The sequence below is a fragment of the Sapajus apella genome, unplaced genomic scaffold (genome assembly GCF_009761245.1).
Source record: "Sapajus apella isolate SASKATOON/1434 unplaced genomic scaffold, GSC_monkey_1.0 scaffold94, whole genome shotgun sequence".
In the NCBI taxonomy this organism is placed as follows: domain Eukaryota; kingdom Metazoa; phylum Chordata; class Mammalia; order Primates; family Cebidae; genus Sapajus; species Sapajus apella.
Window position 1 is genome coordinate 1,445,929 of NW_022437034.1, and position 22,792 is coordinate 1,468,720.

Sequence of the window (22,792 nt, forward strand, 5' to 3'; positions counted from 1 at the left end):
TCCTTGAAATACACCAAAATAGAAACTCTTTAAAGCACTAATTTCACAAAACCTATAAAAAACACAATGAATAAAACCAAGGTATTCAGGTGACAAACAGTAAAATGAATAGAATTGTACCTCATATCTCAATACTATTTTTGAATGTAAATGACCTAAATGCTCCACTTACTGGACACAGAATGGCAGAATGGATAAGAATTCACCAATCAAGTATCTGCTGTCTTCAAGAGACTCACCTAACACATAAGGACTGACATAAACTTAAGGTGAAGGGGTGGAAAAAGATATCCCATGCAAAGGACACCAAAAGCAAGGAGGAGTAGCTATTCTTATATTAGACAAAACAGACTTTAAAACAACAACAGTTTAAAAAGACAAAGAGGGACATTATAGAATAATAAAAGGACTAATGCAACAGGAAAATACCACAGTCCTAAATATGTATGCACCTAACACTGGAGGTCCCAAATTTCTAAAACAATTACTACTAGACCTAAGAAATGAGATAGACAGCAACACAATAATAGGGGGAACTACAACACTCCACCGACAGCACTAGACAGGTCATCAAGACAAAAAGTCAACAAAGAAACAATGGACTTAAACTATCCCCTAAAACAAATAAACTTGACAGACGTTTACAGAACATTCTACCCAACAACTACAGAATAACATACTATTCACAAGTACATGAAACAGTCTCCAAAATAGACCATATTATGAGCCACAAAACAAGTCTCAACAAATTTAAGAAAATTAAAATTATAGCACGATCTGCACATGTAACCCAGAACCTAAAGTACAATAAAAAAAAATTATATCAAGCACTCTCTCAGACAACACTAGAATAAAATCGGAAATAAACTCCAAAAAGAATCGTCAAAACCATGCAAATACGTGGAAATTAAATAATATGCTCCTGAATGCTCAGTGGGTCAACAATGAAATCAGGATGGAAATTTAAAAATTCTTTGAACTGAACAATAAGAGTAATACAATCTATCAAAACCTGTGAAATACAGCAAAAGCAGGGCTAAGGGGAAAGTTCAGAGCATAGCATGCCTACATCAGAAAGTCTAAAAGAGCACAAATAGACAATCTAAGGTTACACCTCAAGGAACTAGAGAAACAAGAACAAACCAAACCCAAACCCAGCAGAAGAAAAGAAATAGCAAAGATCAGAACAGAACCAAATGAAATTGAAACAAAATAAACAATGCAAAAGATAAATAAAACAAAAAGTTGGTTTTTTGAAAAGATAAAATTGATAGAACATTAACAAGATTAGCCAAGAAGAGAGAAGATAAACTCAATTAGAAATGAAATAGGAAATATTACAACCCATACCACAGAAATACAAAAGATCATTCAAGGCTACTATGAATACCTAAACACACATGAACTAGAAAATCTAGAGAAGATTAACAAATTCTTGGAGATATACAATCATCCTAGATTAAACCAGGAAGAAAAATAGAAACTCTGAACAAGCAGCAAGATTGAAATGGTAATTTCAAAAATTGCCAGCAAAAAGAGTCCAGGATCAGATGGATATACAGATGAATTCTATCAGACATTCAAAAAAGAAGTGGTACTCATCTTTTTTTTTAATTTATTTTTTTATTTAATTTTAGGTTTTGGGGTACATGTGAAGAACATGCAAGATGGTTGCATAGGTACACACATGGCAGTGTGATTTGCTGCCTTCCACCCCCTCACCTTTATCTGACACTTCTCCCCATGCTATCTCTCCCCAACTCCCCACTCCCTGCTGTCCCTCCCCTATTTCCCCCTGACAGACCCCAGTGTGTGATGCTCCCCTCCCTGTGTCCGTGTGTTCTCATTGTTCAATACCCACCTATAAGTGAGAACATGCGGTGTTTGATTTTCTGTTCTTGTGTTGGTTTGCTGAGAATGATGCTTTCCAGGTTCATCCACGTCCCTACAAAGGACACGAACTCATTGTTTTTGATGGCTGCATAATATTCCATGGTGTATATGTGCCACATTTTCCCTGTCCAGTCTATCATCGATGGGCATTTGGGTTAGTTCCAGGTCTTTGCTATTGTAAACTATGCTGCAATGAACATTCGTGTGCATGTGTCCTTATAGTAGAATGATTTATAATCCCAGTAATGGGATTGCTGGGTCAAATGGAATTTCTATTTCTAGGTCCTTGAGGAATTGCCACCCTGTCTTCCACAATGGTTGAACTAATTTACACCCCCACCAACAGCGTAAAAGTGATCCTATTTCTCCACATCCTCTCCAGCATCTGTTGTCTCCAGACGTTTTAATGATCGCCATTCTAACTGGAGTGAGATGGTATCTCAATGTAGTTTTGATTTGCATTTCTCTAATGACCAGTGATGATGAGCATTTTTTCATATGTTTGTTGGCCTCATGTATGTCTTCTTTTGTAAACTGTCTGTTCATATCCTTTGCCCGCTTTTGAATGGGCTTTTTTTTTTTCTTGTAAATCTGTTTTATTTCTTTGTACCTTCTGGATATCAGCCCTTTGTCAGATGGGTAGATTGCAAAAATTTTTTCCCATTCTGTTGGTTGCCGATTCACTATAATGACTGTTTCTTTTGCTGTGCAGAAACTGTGGAGTTTGATTAGGTCCCATTTGTCTATTTTGGCTTTTGTTGCCAATGCTTTTGGTGTTTTGGTCATGAAGTCCTTGCCTATGCCTATGTCCTAAATGGTTTTGCCTAGATTTTCTTCTAGGGTTTTTATGGTGTTAGGTCTTATGTTTAAGTCTTTAATCCATCTGGAGCTAATTTTAGTGTAAGGTGTCAGGAAGGGATCCAGTTTCTGCGTTCTGTACATGGCTAGCCAGTTTTCCCAACACCATTTATTAAACAGGGAATCCTTTCCCCATTGCTTGTTTTTGTCAGGTTTCTCAAAGATGGAATGGTTGTAGATGTGTTGTGTTGCCTCCGAGGCCTCTGTTCTGTTCCATTGGTCTATATCTCTGTTTTGGTATCAGTATCATGCTGTTTTGATTACTGTAGCCTTGCAGTATAGTTTGAAGTCAGGTAGTGTGATGCCTCCTGCTTTGTTCTTTTTGCTTAGAATTGACTTGGCTATGCGGGCTCTATTTTGCTTCCATATGAAGTTTAAGGTGGTTTTTTCCAGTTCTGTGAAGAAGGTCATTGGTAGCTTGATGGGGATAGCATTGAATCTGTAAATTACTTTGGGCAGTATGACCATTTTTACAATATTGATTCTTCCTAACCATGAACATGGAATGTTTCTCCATCTGTTTGTGTCCTCTCTCATTTCCTTGAGCAGTGGTTTGTAGTTCTCCTTGAAGAGGTCCTTTACATCCTTTGTTAGTTGTATTCCTAGGTATTTTATTCTCTTTGTAGCAATTGTGAATGGCAGTTTGTTCTTGATTTCGCTCTCTTTAAGTCCGTTATTGGTGTATAGGAATGCTTGTGATTTTTGCACATTGATTTTGTATCCTCAGACTTTGCTGAAGTTGCTTATCAGTTTCAGGAGATTTTGGGCTGAGACAATGGGATCTTCTAGATATACAATCATGTCGTCTGCAAATAGAGACAATTTGACTTCCTCCTTTCCTATTTGAATACGCTTTATTTCTTTTTCTTGCCTGATTGCTCTGGCTAGAACTTCCAGTACTATATTGAATAAGAGTGGTGAAAGAGGGCATGCTTGTCTAGTGCCAGATTTCAAAGGGAATGCTTCCAGTTTTTGCCCATTCAGTATGATATTGGCTGTTGGTTTGTCGTAAATAGCTTTTATTATTTTGAGATACATTCCATCAATATCTAGTTTATTGAGGGTTTTTAGCATAAAGGGCTGTTGAATTCTGTCAAAGGCCTTCTCTGCATCAATTGAGATAATCACGTGGTTTTTGTCTTTGGTTCTGTTTATGCGGTGAATTATGTTTATAGACTTGCATATGTTGAACCAGCCTTGCATCCCCAGGATGAATCCTACTTGATCATGGTGGGTAAGCTTTTTGATGTGCTGTTGCAATCGGTTTGCCAGTATTTTATTGAAGATTTTTGCATCTATATTAATCATAGATATTGGCCAGAAGTTTTCTTTTCTTGCTGAGTCTATGCCGGGTTTTGGTATCAGGATGATGTTGGTCTCATAAAATGATTTGGGAAGGATTCCCTCTTTTTGGATTATTTGGAATAGTTTCAGAAGGAATGGTACCAGCTCCTCTTACTATGTCTGGTAGAATTCAGCTGTGAACCCATCTGGACCTGGGCTTTTTTTGGTTGGTAGGCTCTTAATTGCCACCTCAACTTCAGACCTTGTTATTGGTCTATTCAGGGTTTTGAATTCTTCCTGGTTTAGGCTTGGGAGGGTGAAAGTGTCCAGGAATTTATCCATTTCTTCCAGGTTTACTAGTTGATGTCCATAGAGTTGTTTATAATAATTTCTGATGATGGTTTGAATTTCTGTGGAATCTGTGGTGATATCCCCTCTATCGTTTTTTATTGCATCTCTTTGATTAATCTCTCTTTTCTTTTTTATTAATCTGGCTAGTGGTCTATTTTGTTGATCTTTTCAAAAAACCAGCTCCTGGATTTATTGATATTTTGAAGGGTTTTTTGTGTCTCTATCTCCTTCAGTTCTGCTCTGATCTTAGTTATTTCTTGTCTTCTGCTAGGTTTTGAGTTTTTTTGATCCTGCTCCTCCAGCTCTTCCAATTTTGATGATGGGGTGTCAATTTTAGATCTCTCCTTGCTTCTCACGTGGGCATTTACTGCTATATATTTTCCTCTAGACGCTGCTTTAAAAGTGTCCCAGAGATTCTGGCATGTTGTGTCTTTGTTCTTGTTGGATTTGAAGAACATCTTCATTTCTGCCTTCATTTCATTGTTTATCCAGTCAACATTCAACAGCCAGTTGTTCAGTTTCCATGAAGCTGTGAGGAATTCAGAAGTTAGTTTCTGAATTCTGAGTTCTAACTTGATTGCACTGTGGTCTGAGAGACTGTTATGACTTCTGTTCTTTTGCATTTGCTGAGGAGTGATTTACTTCCAATTATGTGGTCAATTTTAGAGTGGGTGCGATGTGGTGCAGAGAAGAATGTATATTCTGTGGATTTGGAGTGGAAAGTTCTGTAAATGTCTATTAGGTTTGCTTGGTCCAGGTCTGAGTTCAAGTCCTGGATATCCTTGTTAATTTTCTGTCTGGTTGATCTGTCTAATATTGACAATGGGGTGTTAAAGTCTCCCACTATTATTGTGTGGGAGTCTAAGTCTCTTTGTAAGTCATTAAGAACTTGCCTTATGTATCTGGGTGCTCCTGTATTGGGTGCATATATATTTAAGATCGTTAGCTCTTCTTGTTGCCTTGATCCTTTTACCATTGTGTAATGTCCTTCGTCTCCTTTGATCTTTGTTGGTTTAAAGTCTATTTTATCAGAGACAAGAATTGCAACTTCTGCTTTTTTTTCTCTCCATTTGCTTGGTAAATCTTCCTCCATCCCTTTATTTTGAGCTTTTGTGTATCCTTGCATGTCAGACAGGTTTCCTGGATACAGCACATTGATGGGTTTTGGCTTTTTAACCAATTTGCCAGTCTGTGTCTTTTGATTGGGGCATTTAGTCCATTTACATTTAGGGTTAATATTCTTATGTGTGAATTTGATCCTGCCATTTTGATGCTAGTTGGCCGTTTTGCCCATTAGTTGATGCAGTTTCTTCATTGTGTTGATGCTTTTTACCATTTGGTATGTTTTTGGAGTGGCTGGTACTGGTTGTTCCTTTCTATGTTTAGTGCCTCTTTCATGAGCTCTTGTAAAGCAGACCTGGTGGTGATGAAATCTCTGAGTACTTGCTTGTTCATAATGGATTTTATTTTTCCTTCACTTATGAAGTTAGTTTGGCTGGATATGAAATTCTGGGTTGAAAGTTCTTTTCTTGAAGGATGTTGAATATTGGCCCCCACTCTCTTCTGGCTTGTAGTGTTTCTGCTGAGAGATCTGCTGTGAGTCTGATGGGCTTCCCTTTTTGGGTAACCCGACCTTTCTCTCTGGCTGCCCTTAGCATTTTCTCCTTCATTTCAACCCTGGTGAATCTGATGATTATGTGCTTTGGGGTTGCTCTTCTTGAGGAATATCTTTGTGGTGTTCTCTGTATTTCCTGGACTTGAATATTTTCCTGCCTTGCTAGGTTGGGGAAGTTTTCCTGGATAGTATCCTGAAGAGTATTTTCCAGCTTGGATTGATTCTCTCCATCACATTCAGGTACACCTATCAAATGTAGATTAGGTCTTTTCACATAGTCCCATATTTCTTGGAGACTTTGTTCATTCCTTTTTACCCTTTTTTCTCTAATCTTGCCTTCTCGTTTTATTTCATTGAGTTCATCTTTGGCCTCTGATATCCTTTCTTCTACTTGGTCAATTCGGCTGTTGAAACTTGTGCATGCTTCGCAAAGTTCTCGTGTTGTGTTTTTCAGCTCCATCGATTCACTTATATTCCACTCTAAGTTGTCTATTCTCATTAGCATTTCATCAAATCTTTTTTCAAGTTTCTTAGTTTCTTCGCATTGGGTTAGAACATGTTCTTTTAGCTCACAGAAGTTTCTTTTACCCACATTCTGAAGCCTGATTCTGTCACTTCATCACACTCATTCTCCCTCCAGCCTTGTTCCCTTGCTGGTGAGGAGTTGTAATCCCTTGTAGGAGGAGAGGCGTTCTGATTTCGGGTGCTTTCATCCTTTTTGCACTGGTTTCATCCCATCTTTGTGGATTTATCCACCTGTCTTCTTTGAAGTTGTTGACTTTCAGATTGGGTCTGAGTGGACATCCAGTTTGTTGATGATGAAGTTATTTCCTTCTGTTTCTTAGTTTTCCTTCTAACAGTCTGGCCTCCCTGCTGTAGGACTGCTGAGGTCCACTCCAGGCCCTGCTTGCCTGGGGATCACCTGCAGTAGCTGCAGAACAGTAAGGGTTGCTGCCAGTTTCTTCTTCTACTATCTTTGTCCCAGAAGGATAACCGCCAGATGCCAGTCTGAGCTCTCCTTTATGAGGTGACTCTTTGGATATATGGGGGTCAGGGAGCTGCTTGAAGAGACAGTCTGTCCTTTATAGGAGCTCAAGTGCTGAGCTGTGTGCTCCGTTGTTCATTCAGAGCTGGTGGGCAGGTATATTTAAGTTGGCTGCAGCAGAATTCATAAACTGCCCCTTTTTTCTTTCCCCCAGGTGCTCTGTCCTGGGAAGTTAGGGCTTTATTTATGAGTTTCTGTTGTGCTGCTGCCTTTTTTCAGGGCTTCCCTGCCCAGCAAGGAGGCAGCCTAGCCACTGTCTGCCTGCAGAGGCTTTGCTGAGCTGCTGTGGGCTCTGCCCAGCTGCCATGTGAACTTCCCTGTAGTCCTGTTTATAAGGGTGTAGTTAGAACTGCCTCAGCAATGGCAGCCCACCTCTATAATGTCAGACTCTCTCTGTAATGGCGGGCTGCCTCAGGAATGGTGGGCTGCCTCAGCAATGGCAAACTACCTCTGTAGTGGTGGACTGCCTCAGTAATGGTGGATGCCCCTCCACCACAGAGCTGGACCACCCCAGGTTTAGCTGTGCTTGCTGTGAATCTCTCAATCCAGAGCGTTTCCGATTGCTGGGTTTTTTTTTGTTTTTGTTTTTGTTTTTTTGTGGGGGTGGGACAAGTCAAGCCTGATCCCTGGCTCCCTGCCTCAGAGTTTTTTTTTTTTTTTTTAGTTGAACTGTCAACTGTCTCCCAGGTGTTCCAGTCACCTGTTGAAAAGGCACTGGGATCTGCGTGATTTCCCATGCGGCGACCCACTGCGTCAGCTGAAACAGCAGCGCTGAGATTCGCAGCACTTTTTTGCCTGGGAATCTCCTGGCCTGGCTCTCTGTCTCAGTCCCCTTTTTAATCAGATGAATGGGCGACTCTGTCTTCCTGGGGCTCCAGTCATGAACTAAAACAGCACCTGGACCTGTGTGTTTTGTACGGAGAACCGCCGCGCCCACCAAAACAGCCATGCTGGAGACCCACGGGCTCCTCTGCCTGGGAATCTCCTGGTCTGTGGGCAATAAAAATCTGCCTGAAAATGCAGCATCCACTCACCCTCCACGCTTTCACTGGGAGCTGCAATCCTGAGCTGCTCCTAATTGGTCATCTTGGATCCCCAAACGGTACTCATCTTATTGATAATATTCCAAAAGACAGAGAAAGAAGGAATCCTCCCTAAATCATTCTGCGAAGACAGTATCACCCTAATACCAAAACCAGTAAAGGACATAACAACAACAACAAAAAACTAAAGACCAATATCCCTAATGAACACAGATGCAAAAAATCCTCAACAAAATACTGGCTAACCAAATACAACAGCATATCAAAAAGATTATACACCATGATCAAGTGGGTTTTATACCAGGGATGCAGGGATGGTTTAACATATGCAAGTTGATAAATGTGATACACCATATAAACAGAATTAAAAACAAAAACCACATGATCATCTCAATAGACACAGAAAAAGCTCTTGACAAAATCCAGCATCGCTTTATGACAAAAATCCTCAGTAAATTTGGCATAGAAGGGACATACCTTAAGGTAATAAAAGCCATCGATGACAAACCCACAGCCAACATTATACTGAATGGGGAAAAGTTTAAAGTATTCCCCCTGAGAAGTGAAACAAGACAAGGATGCCCACTTTCACCACTTTTGTTCAATGTACTACTGGAAGTCCTAGCTAGAACAATCAGAAAGAGAAAGAAATAAAGGGCATCCAAATCAGTAAAGAGGAAGTCAAACTGTTGCTGTTCATCGGTGATACAATTACATACCTAGAAAACCCTAGAGACTCATTCAAACAGCTCCTAGAACTGATAAATGAATTCAGTAAAGTTTCAGGATACAAAATTAATGTATGAAAATCAATAGCATCACTATACACCAGCAGCAATCAAGCTGAGAATCAAATTAAGGACTCAAAAAAATAAAATACTTAGGAATATAACTAACCAAGGAGATGAAAGACATCTACAAAGAAAACTACAAATCCCATGCTCTTGGTTGGGTAGAATCAATATTCTGAAAATGGCCATACTGCTTACTGAATCTACAAATTCAATGCAATTCTCAAAATACCACCATCATTCTTCACATAACTAGAAAAAAAAATGATCCTAAAATTCACAGGGAACCAAGATAGAGCCCACATAGCCAAAGTAAGACTTGGCAAAAAGAACAAATGAGGAAGCATCACATTACCCAACTTCAAACTATATTATAAGGCCATAGTCACCAAAACAGCATGGTACTGGTATAAAAATGGCACATAGATCAATGGAACACCATAGAGAACCTAGAAATAAAACCAAATACTTATAGCCAACTGATCTTTGACAAAGCAAACAAAAACGTAAAGTGGGGAAAGGACACCCTATTTAACAAATGGTGCTGGGATAATTGGCAAGACACATGTAGAAGAATGAAAGTGGATCCTCATCTCTCACCTTATATAAAATCATCAAGATGGAGGAAATACTTACAACTAAGGCATGAAACCATAAAAGTTCTAGAAGATAACATTGAAAAAACCCTTCTAGACATTGGCTTAGGCAAAGATTTCATGACCGAGAACCCAAAAGCAAGCACAAACAGAAAGATAAATAGATGGAACTTAATTAAACTAAAAACCTTCTGTGCAGCAAAAGAAATAATCAACAGAGTAAAGAGACAACCTGCAGAGTGGGAGAAAATCTTCACAATCTATACATCTGACAAACGGCTAAATTTTTACATCTGACAAAGGGCTATATTCAGAGTCTATAAGGAACTCAAATCAGCAAGAAAAAACAAAGAATCCTTTCAAAAAAATGGGCTAAGGATAGGAATAGACAATCCTCAAAAGGATTGTCTACTGCCAACAAACATATGAAAAAAAAAATGCTCAACATCACTAATGATCAGGGAATTGCAAATCAAAACCACAATGAAATACCACCTTATTCCTGTAATAATGGCCATAATCAAAAAATTAAGAAATAATAAATGTTGGTGTCAATGTGGTAAAAAGGGAACACAAGGTTGGGAATGTAAACTAGTACAACTACTATGGAATAAAGTGTGGAGATTACTTAAAGAACTAAAAGTGTACCATTTGATCCAGCAATCCTACCCAGAGGAAAAGAAGTCATTATACGGAAAAGGATACTTGCACGCACATGTTTATAACAGCACATTTCACAATTGCAAAAATATGGAACCAGCCCAAATGTCTATTAATGAGTGAATAAAGAAAATGTTTTGTGTGTGTGTGTGTGTATATACACTTAAATATATACACAAATATATATATACATACACACACACACACACACACACACACACACACACACACACACCATGAACTACTACTCAGTCATGAGAAGGAATTAAATAATTTGCAGCAACCTGGATGGAACTGGAGACCATTATTCTAAGTGAAGTAAATCAGGAATGGAAAACCAAGCATCTTATGTTCTCATTCATAAGTGGGAGCTAAGCTATGAGGACTCAAAGGCATAAGAATGATACAATAGACTTTGGGGATTTGAAGGGAAGGGTGAGAAGAGGGTGAGAAATAAACAAAAATGACTACACATTGGGTACAGTGTACACTGCTTGGGTGATGGGTGCACCAAAATCTCAGAAGTCACCACTAAAGAACTTATTCATGTAACCAAACACCACTTGTCCCCCAAAAACCTATTGAAATTTGTAAATAATAATAAAAGTTTTAAATAAAGTCTATTTTTAAAAGAAATTTTCCAATGATTTAAATGATGAGAGAGAAACTAACAAATATTGAAGACAGTCAAAGAAGATTCAAAATATGGCTAATAGGAGTCTCCAAAGAAGTAAACTAAGAGAACAAAACAAATGCCAAAATACTGTAAGTTAAGAAAACTTTCTTCAAATTTTAAAATAAAAGTTCTGAAACTGCATTTTAAAATAACGTGCCATGCTGGGTGCAAAAAAAAAGTTAGATAAAATGAATAAGATCTAGTAGTTGATAGTACAACAGGGTGACTATAGTCAATAATAAATTATTGTGTACTTAAAAATAACTAAAGGAGTAGAATTGAAATGTTCCTAACACAAAGAAACAATAAATGCTAAGGTAATGGATACCCCAATTACTCTGATGTGATTGCTACACAATGTATACCTGTATCAGAGCATCACATGTGCCCCATGAACATATATAATTATTATGCACCAGTAATATTTTAAAATTAAAAAAAAAAATTAACACACCATGTAAGCTAGGCATGATGGCTCACACCTGTAATCCCAGCACTTTAGGAGGCTGAGGTGGGAAGATCACTTGAGTCCAGGAGTTGAAGACCAGCCTGGTCACCATGGTGAAACCCTGTTTCTGCAAAAATACAAAAACGAGCCACACATGGTGGTGCATGCCTGTGGTCCCAGCTACTCAGGACGCTGAGGTGGGAGGCTTGCTTGAGCCTGGTTTGCAGAGGTTGCAGAAAGCCAACACCATGCCACTGCACTCCAGCCTGGGTGACAGAGCAAGACCCTGTCTCAAAAACAACAAAAGTATCCCACAAACAAACAAAAACCATGTACCTGAGAATATTGACCCAGATCGACCAATGTCACAAAATTTTCAAATAAAATTACTAGACTTTAAAGAAGAAAAGAAAAATCCTTTGACATACAAACAGTGAATGAGTTGTAAGAGAAAGAAAATTAGATTATCCTGAAGCACATATTTAAGATACTCATAGAAAGAAAATGCCTCCCAAGGATTTTAAATGCAGTAAAACTGACATTCAAGTGCAAAGGGCATAAACTCTTATTAACATATGCAAAAAAATAGGGAATGTTTGTCTCATGAGCCCTTTTAGAGAAATGTACTACAGAATGAGCTTCAGCCATGCAAAATGACTAAAGAAACATTTAAAATAACGACTGGTGATGAGTAATAAACATGCAGTTACAGTATTAATTACATAAATATGTAGTTACAGTATTAGTTACATAACAAAACTAAATGAGAGCTAAAAGGAGAAGATTATAATATGCAATGGCTGATGTTCAAACAATGTAGACAATTATTCTTAAATGGGGGTAGAATAAGGATATGGTATGCAAAAAAAAAAAAAAAATTTTTTAAGATGGCGTCTCACTCTGTCACCCAGGCTGGAGTGCAATGGTATGGTCTCAGCTCACTGCAATCTCCGCCTCCCAGGCTGAAACGATTCTCCTGCTTCAGCCTCAAGTAGCTGGGACTACAGATGTGTGCCACCACACCCGGCTAATTTTTGTAGAGATGGGGTTTCACTACATTGGTCTCTAACTCCTGACCTCATGATCCACCTGCCTTGGCCTCCCAAAGTGCTGGGATTACAGGTGTGAGGCACCTCGCCTGGCCACAAAAATGCATTTTAACTGCTTTCAGTACTAATATTTGTGACAATGGTATTACTACGACTCTGAGGTTATTTTATGTAAACATGGGATGAAGTAAATTATTAATTATGACATATTCGAATTCTATCATGTCTGTGTTCTTGAGAAACAGGATTCTTGGTGTAAAAGAAAGGAGGTGCAAATGTGATATAGAAGAGGTTGAATTTTATAACTGTGATTATGAATTAGATGTATCAATCTGAACTTAGAAGATACAGTCATGCACTACATAACAATGTTTTGGTCAACAACAGACCACATGTGTAACGATTGTCCCAGGAGATTATAATGGAGCTTCCATGTCATATTTCTACTGTACTTTTTCTATGTCTAGATATAGAAACCTTACTGCCTACAGTACTCAGTACAGTATCATATCGTATAGGTCTGCAGCTCAGGAGTATTAGGACATATCATACAACCTAGACATGTGTCCATATCACAGAGTCTAGGTATGTGATATGTCCAAACCTAGGCTATACCATCTAGGTTTGTGTAAGTATACTCTGTGATGTTCACACAGTGATAAAATTGCCTAACAATTCATTTCTCAGAATGTATCCCATCATTTAAGTGATGAGTGACTGTATTTTATTATTCTGTTTGTTTGTTTGGTTTTTGAGATGGAGTCTCGCTCCAGGTTCCAGCAATTCTCCTGCCTCAGCCTCCCAAGTAGCTGGGATTACAGGCACACACCACCACGCCTGGCTAATTTTTTGTGCTAAGTAGAAACAGGGTTTCTCCATGTTGCCCAGGCTGATCTTGAACTCCTGAGCTCAGGGACCATCCACCTTGGCTTCCCAAATGTATTTTCTTTTCAAAGAAAAAACATACACATACATATAATATCTTAGTTCTGTTCACTAAAGGAGCCTGAAGATGATGACCAACCTAATAGCATTGATTATCCCTAGCACCCAGATTTGTTGAAATACTATTTTCCACTAAATAAAACTAAGACCTCTTGGGGAAATTGTTGATTCCTGATGTGGGGCAGAAAATGTGGAAGATGGGCCTGGAGCATCTTCTTATATTGGATAAGAGGGAGTTACCAAGCTACTAAGGTGTAACAAGGACTCAGTGCCAACTTGAAGAGGCTCCCGTCAGCTGGAGATGGGACAGTTTGAGCTGCTAAAGGATAATAATTGCAATTGATTAAAACCCATCAATCAATTAGTTAATAATGATATTTAAAATGATTTTTAAAAAACTAATGGGTAATCTTGAGAGAATGATATGAAACCAATTCATTTTCTTAAATGAAGCATTTATTCTGCCTTTCTGTATAAACCGTACCATGGGTAATCAAATACTAATGAGGATATGTGTCTCTTTATAAAGGTACTCTATCTAATAAATGGAAAAATTTAAAAATTCAAATACCATCATTTTGCACTCCCCAATGAATTAATAAATGTAGGCATGTAGAATTAATGGCTGCTAGTATTACAAAAAGAGAGACAATCAGAAATTGTATGCCTCCTGATGAAAGAGCACAGCAGCCCGGCAGTCCTGCCAAAGGTATTGAAACCAAGTCTGATCAAACCTCTGAATTCAGCTGCTCATTTGCAAGAAATACAAAAGACTGGAACAATGTGTTAAACTGCACCACAAATGTGCATCAGCAAATTCCAGACAGTGGGAATCTACAGGTCAAACGGTACATAACTCTTCCATAGATAAAACGAAAGAAAAACAAAGGGGTAGAGAAAGATTCTGTATATTGAGAGACTTAAAAGATATATAACAAATTTTAGTAGGCAAGACTAAACCCTAGAGTCTAAAAATGTACACTGAGGTGATAAAACTACAAAGAAAGCCGGGTGTGGTGGCTCACGCCTGTAATCCCAGCACTTTGGGAGGCCGAGGCAGGTGAATCACCTGCAGTTAGGAGTTCAAAACTGGCCTGACTAACATGGCAAAACCCTATCTCTACTAAAAATACAAAAATTAGCCAGGCGCAGTGGTGGACGCCTGTAATCCCAGCTACTTGGAAGGCTGAGGCAGAATTGCTTAAACCCAGGAGGTGGAGGTTGAGGTGAGCCAAGACTGCACCACTGCACTCCAGCCTGGATGACAGGGCAAGACCCTGTCTCAGAAAAAAAAAAAAAAAAAAAAAAAAACTACAGAGTGACATAAGGAAGTAATCACTGTAAAAGTCAAGATAAGGACGTCTACTTCTGATAAGGATGCAACACAGGGACCAGATTACCCTCCTGCCCAAAAGAACTAAAATACTAGATCAAATATATGGAAAAAACCCACAAATCTCTGTTTTCAGACATTAGATATCTGGCTTCAAATAATAGTGACACCTGAGAGAGGGGTAACAAATGATGTGAGTTCTAAAATTGCTCCAGCTTACACCCTGGAGAGAATATTTAGGCCAGAACACAGAAGGGGGACCCAACAGTCTCCCTGAGTTCAGAAGGCAAAGCTGGGAGTTCATGGAGGTCCTGTGGCTAGGGTCCACCAAGCAAAGTACTGGTGAGGAGAGAGGTGCCCAGAGAGAGCTCCAGAGATGTGCATGGGGCACCCCTTGAGTATTCATCAGCTCCTGTGTGTAAGGAAACTACACAAAGTTTGGAAAAGAATCACTCAAAATAAGAAAGATAAACACTTCTGGAGCTTGCACAGAACCAGAAAAAGTCCATAGTCTTATCAACCAGGGTGGACAACCTCAAAATCCATGAGGCATTGAGCAGTGAGGCAAAATCAGCCCTAGAACAAAGGCTGGTCTGATCTGCCTAACAAAGGTTAAAACCAAGCATCAAAATAATTAAACTGTTTCCATAATGAGTAGAGAAAATGACACCAAAACATGATAGAATTAGAAGATAAGGACATAAAAAATTATAATTATAGTCCATATATTCAATGAAGCAGAAGGAAGACTGAGCATATAGAGATATGAAAGGTAAACTTTTTATAAAGTTCCAAATGAATTTCTAGAGATGAAAACAACAACCTAAGAGATTTTTAAAATACATTGGACCAAATGAACAGCATATTAAACACAGTAAAAGAGTAATGAGCTTGAGTCTATAGTAATTGAAATTATGCAAAATGAAACACACAGGAAAAAACGACTGAAAAAAATAAAGCAAGCATCACTGAGCAGTGGGATACCTTTCTGCATGCTAAAAATGTGCAACTGGAGTCCCCAAAGGACAGAAAACAGGAGAAAGTAGGGCCAAAAGAAAATTTTTAAAGACATAATGGCTGAAATTTTTTCAAGTTTGGTCACAATACTGAATTCACAAATCCAAAAAGCTCAATGAACCCAAAGCACAAGAAACTCTGCCAAGGCATATCATAGTCAAATTGCTTAACACTAGTGAAAGAGATAAAATCTTATACAAGGAAAAGAAACAAAGATAAGAATACAACTGACTTCTTGATAATAAATATATCTTGAAAATAATATAACCCAGCAGACAATGAAACAACAATTTTAAGTACTAAAGGAGGAAAAAAAAAAAACTATCATCCTATAATTTCATACCCAGCAAAAATCTTACAAAAACAAAAGTGAAATAAAGACTTTTTCAGGTATAGAAAACTGAAAGAACTTAGTAGCTGTAGACCTTCACTTCAGGAAATGTGAAAGTCCTTCTGGCACAAAGACAATTATAGCAGAAATCTAATCAATACAAAGAAATGAAGACCACTAGAAACAGTTAATACATGGGTAAACATAAAAGTGGTTTTTAAAAATCTCTTTAAGAGATAATTGACAGTTTAAAGAAAAAATAATAACAATGCATGATGGGGCCTATAACATACATGTAGAAGTTATAAATGATAAAATGTTAACCTATGATAAAAGCTAAAGCAGTGATTATTTGTGTGGGAAGCCAGATGGTTTGAGCTGGCGATAGGGCAGATTCAGGAATTCCTGGAATGGTTGACAACATTTTATTTCTTTATGTGGGTATTGGTTACAAGTGTGTTCACCTTTGTGATAACTCATGTTAAGCCATACATTTTTTTGTGAACTATATAGATGTGTAAAAAAAAAATACAGAAAGGATATGAAATAAGATTAACAGTAGTTATTACACGGGTATTGAGATTAAGGATGAAGACTACTTTTCTATTTTCTCCAAAATGCCTATATAAATATTATTGACTCTTGTCATGAAGAAAAATAAGTAAAAACAAATATTCTCAATGAAAATACTTTCATTGTATATGTTTCCCTGGGAACAAAATTTATACCTTTGCATTCACTTCACTACCTTGGCTTCTTTGCTTTCTTTTTTACATCATTCCTCCGCATCCCTAATGGCATTGTTCTGTGGTATGTACTAGCAAGTAGAATTTAGGAAATTATGGGTGTTTTTTTTAAAAAAAATTGTGTACAGTAGGCACAGTAGCTTATGTCTCTAATTCTAGCACCTTGAGAAGCCAAGGGGGGAGGATCACTTGAAGCTAGAACTTTGAGACCAGCCTGGGCAGCAAAGTGAGACCTCGTCTCTACAAAAAATAAAAATATTGGCTGGGTGCAGTGGCTCATGCCTGTAATCCCAGCACTCTGGGAGGCCGAGGCAGGCAGATCACTTGAGGTCAGGAATTCGAGACCAGCCTGGCCAACGTGGGGAAACCCCATCTCTACTAAAAAATATTTTAAAAATTAGCTGGACATGGTGGTGCACGTCTGTAATCCCAGCTACTCAGGAGGCTGAGGCAAGAGAATTTCTTGAACCTGGGAGGTAGAGATTGCAGTAAGCCGAGATTGCACCACTGCACTCCAACCTGGGTAACACAGTGAGATTCCATCTCAAAAAATAAAAATATTAGCCAGATGCAGTACTGCATGCTTGTAGTCTCAGCTTCTCAGGAGGCTGAGTTAAGAAGATCGCTTGATCCCAGGAACTCAAGGTTGCAGAGAGCTATGATTGCATCACTGCACTCCAGCCTGGGCAACAGAGCAAGACCTTATCTCTAAAATAATAATAATTATTATTATTAAATAATTAAAATTTTATGTACAGAATCAAAATAAAAGCAACTACAATTATACTTTTAAAGAACTTCTTGTTCTAGCTGATAACAATATTTAGCAGAGAGATGGGAAGTGAAGAACAGTTACCTCGAAGCCAGAGTTTGCAATCTGCTACCCTGGAGATTTCTTTGGGAGACTGCATGGTTCAGAGGATCTTGTGATTGTTTTGTTAGCAAGGAGGTGCTGCATTTACAAATGTTGTAGAAATAGCCCTGTGTTTTTAATATTCTAAACAGAAATATAGAGCGCCTCTAAATTTCATCTGACAGAAACCTTATGCCTACATTAGCTGTATCCAAAAATAAGAACAAGCCTAAATGAAGACTGCCACAAACCTTTAGCATCAGCAAAAGGCTGAATCTCAAGGGAGGGGATATCACCACAAGGAAAATACCAGGTTTAACTAGAAATCAGGGTACCTGATAAAGACATAGCCTACTGCATGATTAACTCCTCAGAGAGCAAGCAGGAAAGTGAAAAATATACCATGAATATCCATTGTTTGTGAATGGCTAGGGTTGGGTCAAGTAAGGCTAGCCATATAGAATACCAGCCCTATTATAGTTCCCAAAAAACACCACATGCATTCTAAAGATTAGCAAAGGGTGACGGGGTAAGAATGCCTCGCTTGATTATTGATTTTTTTTTTAATTTACAAATGTGAAAAGAAGTATAATATGGTACATGGGATGTCATGTATTCTGAGTATATATAATTCAGGGTTTGTTTCATGTTAACAGAATTCAAAAGTTAGGATTTTATCTAACCTTTGAACAATATAAGAAAATTTTAGGCTGGTGCAGTGGCTAACACCTATAATCCCAGCACTTTGGGAGGCTGAAGCAGAAGGATCTCTTGAAGCCAGGAGTTTGAGACTAGCCTGGGCAACAAAGCAAGACCCTATCTCTACAAATAAAGAAAGAAACAATAAATTAAAAAAATAAAATTGAAAATAGTTCCAAAAGAGGCATTGGGGGGCTATTAATTTAATTGAATCATTAATAGATATAACCATTTTAAGGGTATATCGGTGTGAGTCAAAGGTTATCTGGATGTTCATTCTCCTTGGAAAATAGAAACATGTACACGCGAGAGTTACTTTAAGAGTTTATTCTAAAAAGAAAAAATCTGATGGGTGAACATTTGCTTCTTTGGGTTATGTGCCACAATATCCCCAATAAAATTTTCCTGAAAAATGACTATACGGGTTTCCAAAACAAACATATATATCATGCAACACTTTGTAGTAACATATGCAGTGCTTTAAGCCAACTCAAAGATGTATAATGTAGAACTGGAATCATTTCCTAGACAGAGGACCACTAGCAATAAACCTTAATAGTCCAGGGTCTCCAGGGGCACATTTAAAGCAGGATTCCTAGAGGCTGCATTTCGGCAGCCACTGTGGAATGAAATAAACACTGGAGCAGAGCAGGAAGTCCCGCTGTTCAGCACTAGCTGGTTTCAAGCCAATGGTCCCTAATCTCAATGAGCAGCAGCTGTCATAGCCATTCTTCAGGGATGTCTTTTTGAAAGTTCTTAAAGATCTTAATTGTGACCTTCCCCTCTGGCTCTAAGTAAGGTTCTTCTTGCTCACGTGGCATGTAATGGGAAGCATTCAATTTCATCATCAGCAACACAAAACGAAGTGGAGAATACTCTCATGAAATGAGCTAGAAGAAATGAATGATCAGAGTGACAGGCAGCACACCTCCTGACAAAACCTGACGCAAGGGACAGCTGCTGCAACCTTGTACAGATAACTCATCAGTAAATCTACTTAACACGCCTCTTGGAAGAGTATTGTCTTAGTCCTTTTGAGCAGCTATAGCTAAATGCACTCATCCCTTGATATCCGTGGCGGGCTGGTTCCAGAACCTCCCGTGGATACCAAAACTTGATGCTGCTCAAATCCCTGCTATAAAATGGTGTAGTATTTGCATATAGCCTACACACGTCCTTCCGTGTAATTTAAATTGTCTCTAGATTACTTAGAAAACCTAATACAATTTAAATGCTATGTAAATGGTCATGATACTGTGTTGTTTAGGGAATAATGACAAGAGAAAATTCTGTACATGTTCAGTACAGATGCAACCATTTTTCCAAATTTTTTTGATCCATGGTTACTTGAATCCACAGATGCAGAGTCCACAGATATGGGGCATGACTGTACCTTAGACTAGGTAATATACAAACAACAGAAATTTATTGTTCACAGTTCTGGAGGCTAGGATGTCTAAGATCAAGGGGCCACAAGCTTCAGTGTCTGGTGAGGGCTTACTCATCAGAGATAGCGCCTTCTTGCTGCATCCTCACATGGCAGAAGAGAAGACAAGCTGCCTCCAGACTTGTTCATAAGGGCACTAATCCCATTCATGAGGGCTCCGTCCTTGTGATCTAATCACCTCCTAAAGACCCCACCTCTTTTAGTGCAATTGCATTGGAGGTTAGGTTTCAACATATGAATTCTGGGGAATACAAACATTCAGACCACAGCAAGTACCTTTTTATGAAAATAAGCCTGTGTAAATAAGGCAATTGGACTGTGTTAACTTCTCAACATAAAGAACAATTGCAAAAATTCTTAGTTGAATCACTTTGGAGTCTATTCACAATTTCCCATATTAAGTCCTCAGCCTGACATTCCAAAGATACCTTCTTGTGAACCCACTCTCAGGCACTGAATGAACTGCTAGGCTGGCATACCAGCCACACACCCCCCCTGGCCAACTTCCAGCCTCTGACTCATCCTGCCTTCTCCCATCTCCACCTACTGAAATCCCATGCAGCCTTCCACATTCAACTTGAATGCCATTTTCTTCATGGAATTTTCTATCAAAGGGGCTGGGGGACAAAGAAGAAAGAGGGATGAGAGCCAGGGAGAGATTTGCTGCCACTTGATGGTTTTAGCTTTGCAAAGGCAGCAAGATACACAGGGGCTTGAATTTGAAAACTAACATTGTTGAGATTTTCTAACAGTGGCATAGGCACTAAAAAAGCAGTGAAAGCTCAGCCAGTGAGGTGTTAAAACAGAGGAGGGATGACCATCTTTCCAGGTTATCACAGATGGAATTTTCACACTGGGTGGGGGTTAAACTGAATGACCCTAATCCCTTCCATGACTCTAAGTTGTCATGGCCAGGGTTTGAAAACAGTAAGTTTCAAGTTAGAGGCAAATTTTGTTGAAGGTCCAGTTTATGATTCCCTAATCTTACCTGCCAATTTTCATGATAAATTTTTTATTTAAAAAGAAATACAGGCCAGGCGCGGTGGCTCACGCCTGTAATCCCAGCACTGTGGGAGGCCGAGGCGGGTGGATCACGAGGTCAAGAGATCGAGACCATCCTGGTCAACATGGTGAAACCCCATCTCTACTAAAACTACAAAAAATTAGCTGGGCATGGTGGCGCATGCCTGTAATCCCAGCTACTCAGGAGGCTGAGGCAGGAGAATTGCCTGAACCCAGGAGGCGGAGGTTGCGGTGAGCTGAGATCGCGCCACTGCACTCCAGCCTGGGTAACAAGAGTGAAACTCCGTCTCAAAAAAAAAAAAAAAGAAAAGAAAAGAAAAGAAATACAGCCTAGCCACTCAGGAGGCTGAGGTGGGAGAATCGCTTGAGCCCAGGAGTTCAAGGCTGCAGTGAGCCACGATTGCACCACTGCACCCCGTCATGGGGCAACAGAACAAGACTCTGTCTCTTAAAAAAATGTTTTTAAGTAATATAAACCCTTTATAAAAGGTGAAGAGAAAGCAACATAGCAGCATCAGTCAGTCTGCACACGGATATGAATTCTTGTCTTAGGCAAGTCACATAACCACCGCAGGGCTCACTTTCCTCCCTGTAAAGTGGTCTTAATAACAGAGCGTCACAAGGGGTTGATGTAAGAAGTATACGAGCTACTATACATAAAGCAGTTAGTGCAGTATACAGCATGCAGCAAGTATGCAATAACAATTTAAAACTATCAGCATCACTACCGTTATTAAAGTGCTTTGCAGGTCCTGACACACGGAACATGTATAATAAATAACAGCTATCAAAATTTCCAATTTTGTTTTCTTTTTTTATAGAGATGGGGTTTCCCTGTGCTGCCCTGGCTTACCTCGAGCTCCTGAGCTCTAGTGATCTATTCACCTCAGCTTCTCAAAGTGCTGGAATTACAGGCATGAGCCACTGCACCTGGCCCATCAGTATTTTTATAAAACATGTAAGTTTATATATTCTATGCCATTCATTTTAAGTAAAATAAATAAATATCCTTCATTTTAATGATTAATTTTAGATTCATTGTAAAGCAAATATTTCAAGACATCATTACTAAAGCAGAATTTGGTATACAACTCCCCTCTGGTTAAGGGATAATAACAGTTAGCTATTACCATTTTATAGATGATAAAACTCAGACTCAGAGAGAGTCTATTAGTTGCCCAAGGTCACACAGTGGAAAAGCCAAAACTACAACTCAGTCTTTAGTTTCTAAGCTCATTATTCCTTCCATGAACCATGCAAATAAAAATAAAATAAATGGAAGTATGGGAGCATGCCAAGAGCTCACCTATTCATCCACCTGAGAGATGTGTTTCTTCCTCCACTGTTTATCATTTTGGAGGCTCTTATTTTCTTTATGTGAAAAAGACAAGAAATATTTATTCTACATGTAATGCAGGATCTCCTCCAGTAAACCATGGCAGATTAAACTCATGTAATGGATTAGTCAGGTTGCAGATTCTACTGATAATGAATGAAATAAAATGGAGTTGTACTTCTCTTCCATATGACAAGAAGCATTAGAAGGCCAAAGTGGCCAGGCACAGTGGTTCACACTTGTAATCCCAGCACTTTGGGAGGCAGGGTGGGAGAATTGCTTGAGGCCAGGAGGTCTAGGGCAGCCTGGACAACATAGCAAGACCCTATCTCTTTAAAAAAAAAAAAAAAAAAAAAAGTCCGCCGGGCACAGTGGCTCATGCCTATAATCCCAGTACTTTGGGAGGCCGAGGCGGGTGGATCATGAGGTCAAGAGATCAAGACCATCCTGGTCAACATGGTGGAACCCCGTCTCTACTAAAAATACAAAACATTAGCTGGGCATGGTGGCGCGTGCCTGTAATCCCAGCTACTCAGGAGGCTGAGGCAGGAGAATTGCCTGAACCCAGGACGCGGAGGTTGCGGTGAGCCGAGATTGCGCCATTGCACTCCAGCCTGGGTAACAAGAGTGAAACTCCATCTCAAAAAAAAAAAAAAAAGTCAAGGCCAATAGGGTACCCCCCAGTTTTGAAAACTCATAATCCTACCCTTTTGGTGCTCAGCCTTTCCAGGATGCCATTCTGTTGTGCAGGTT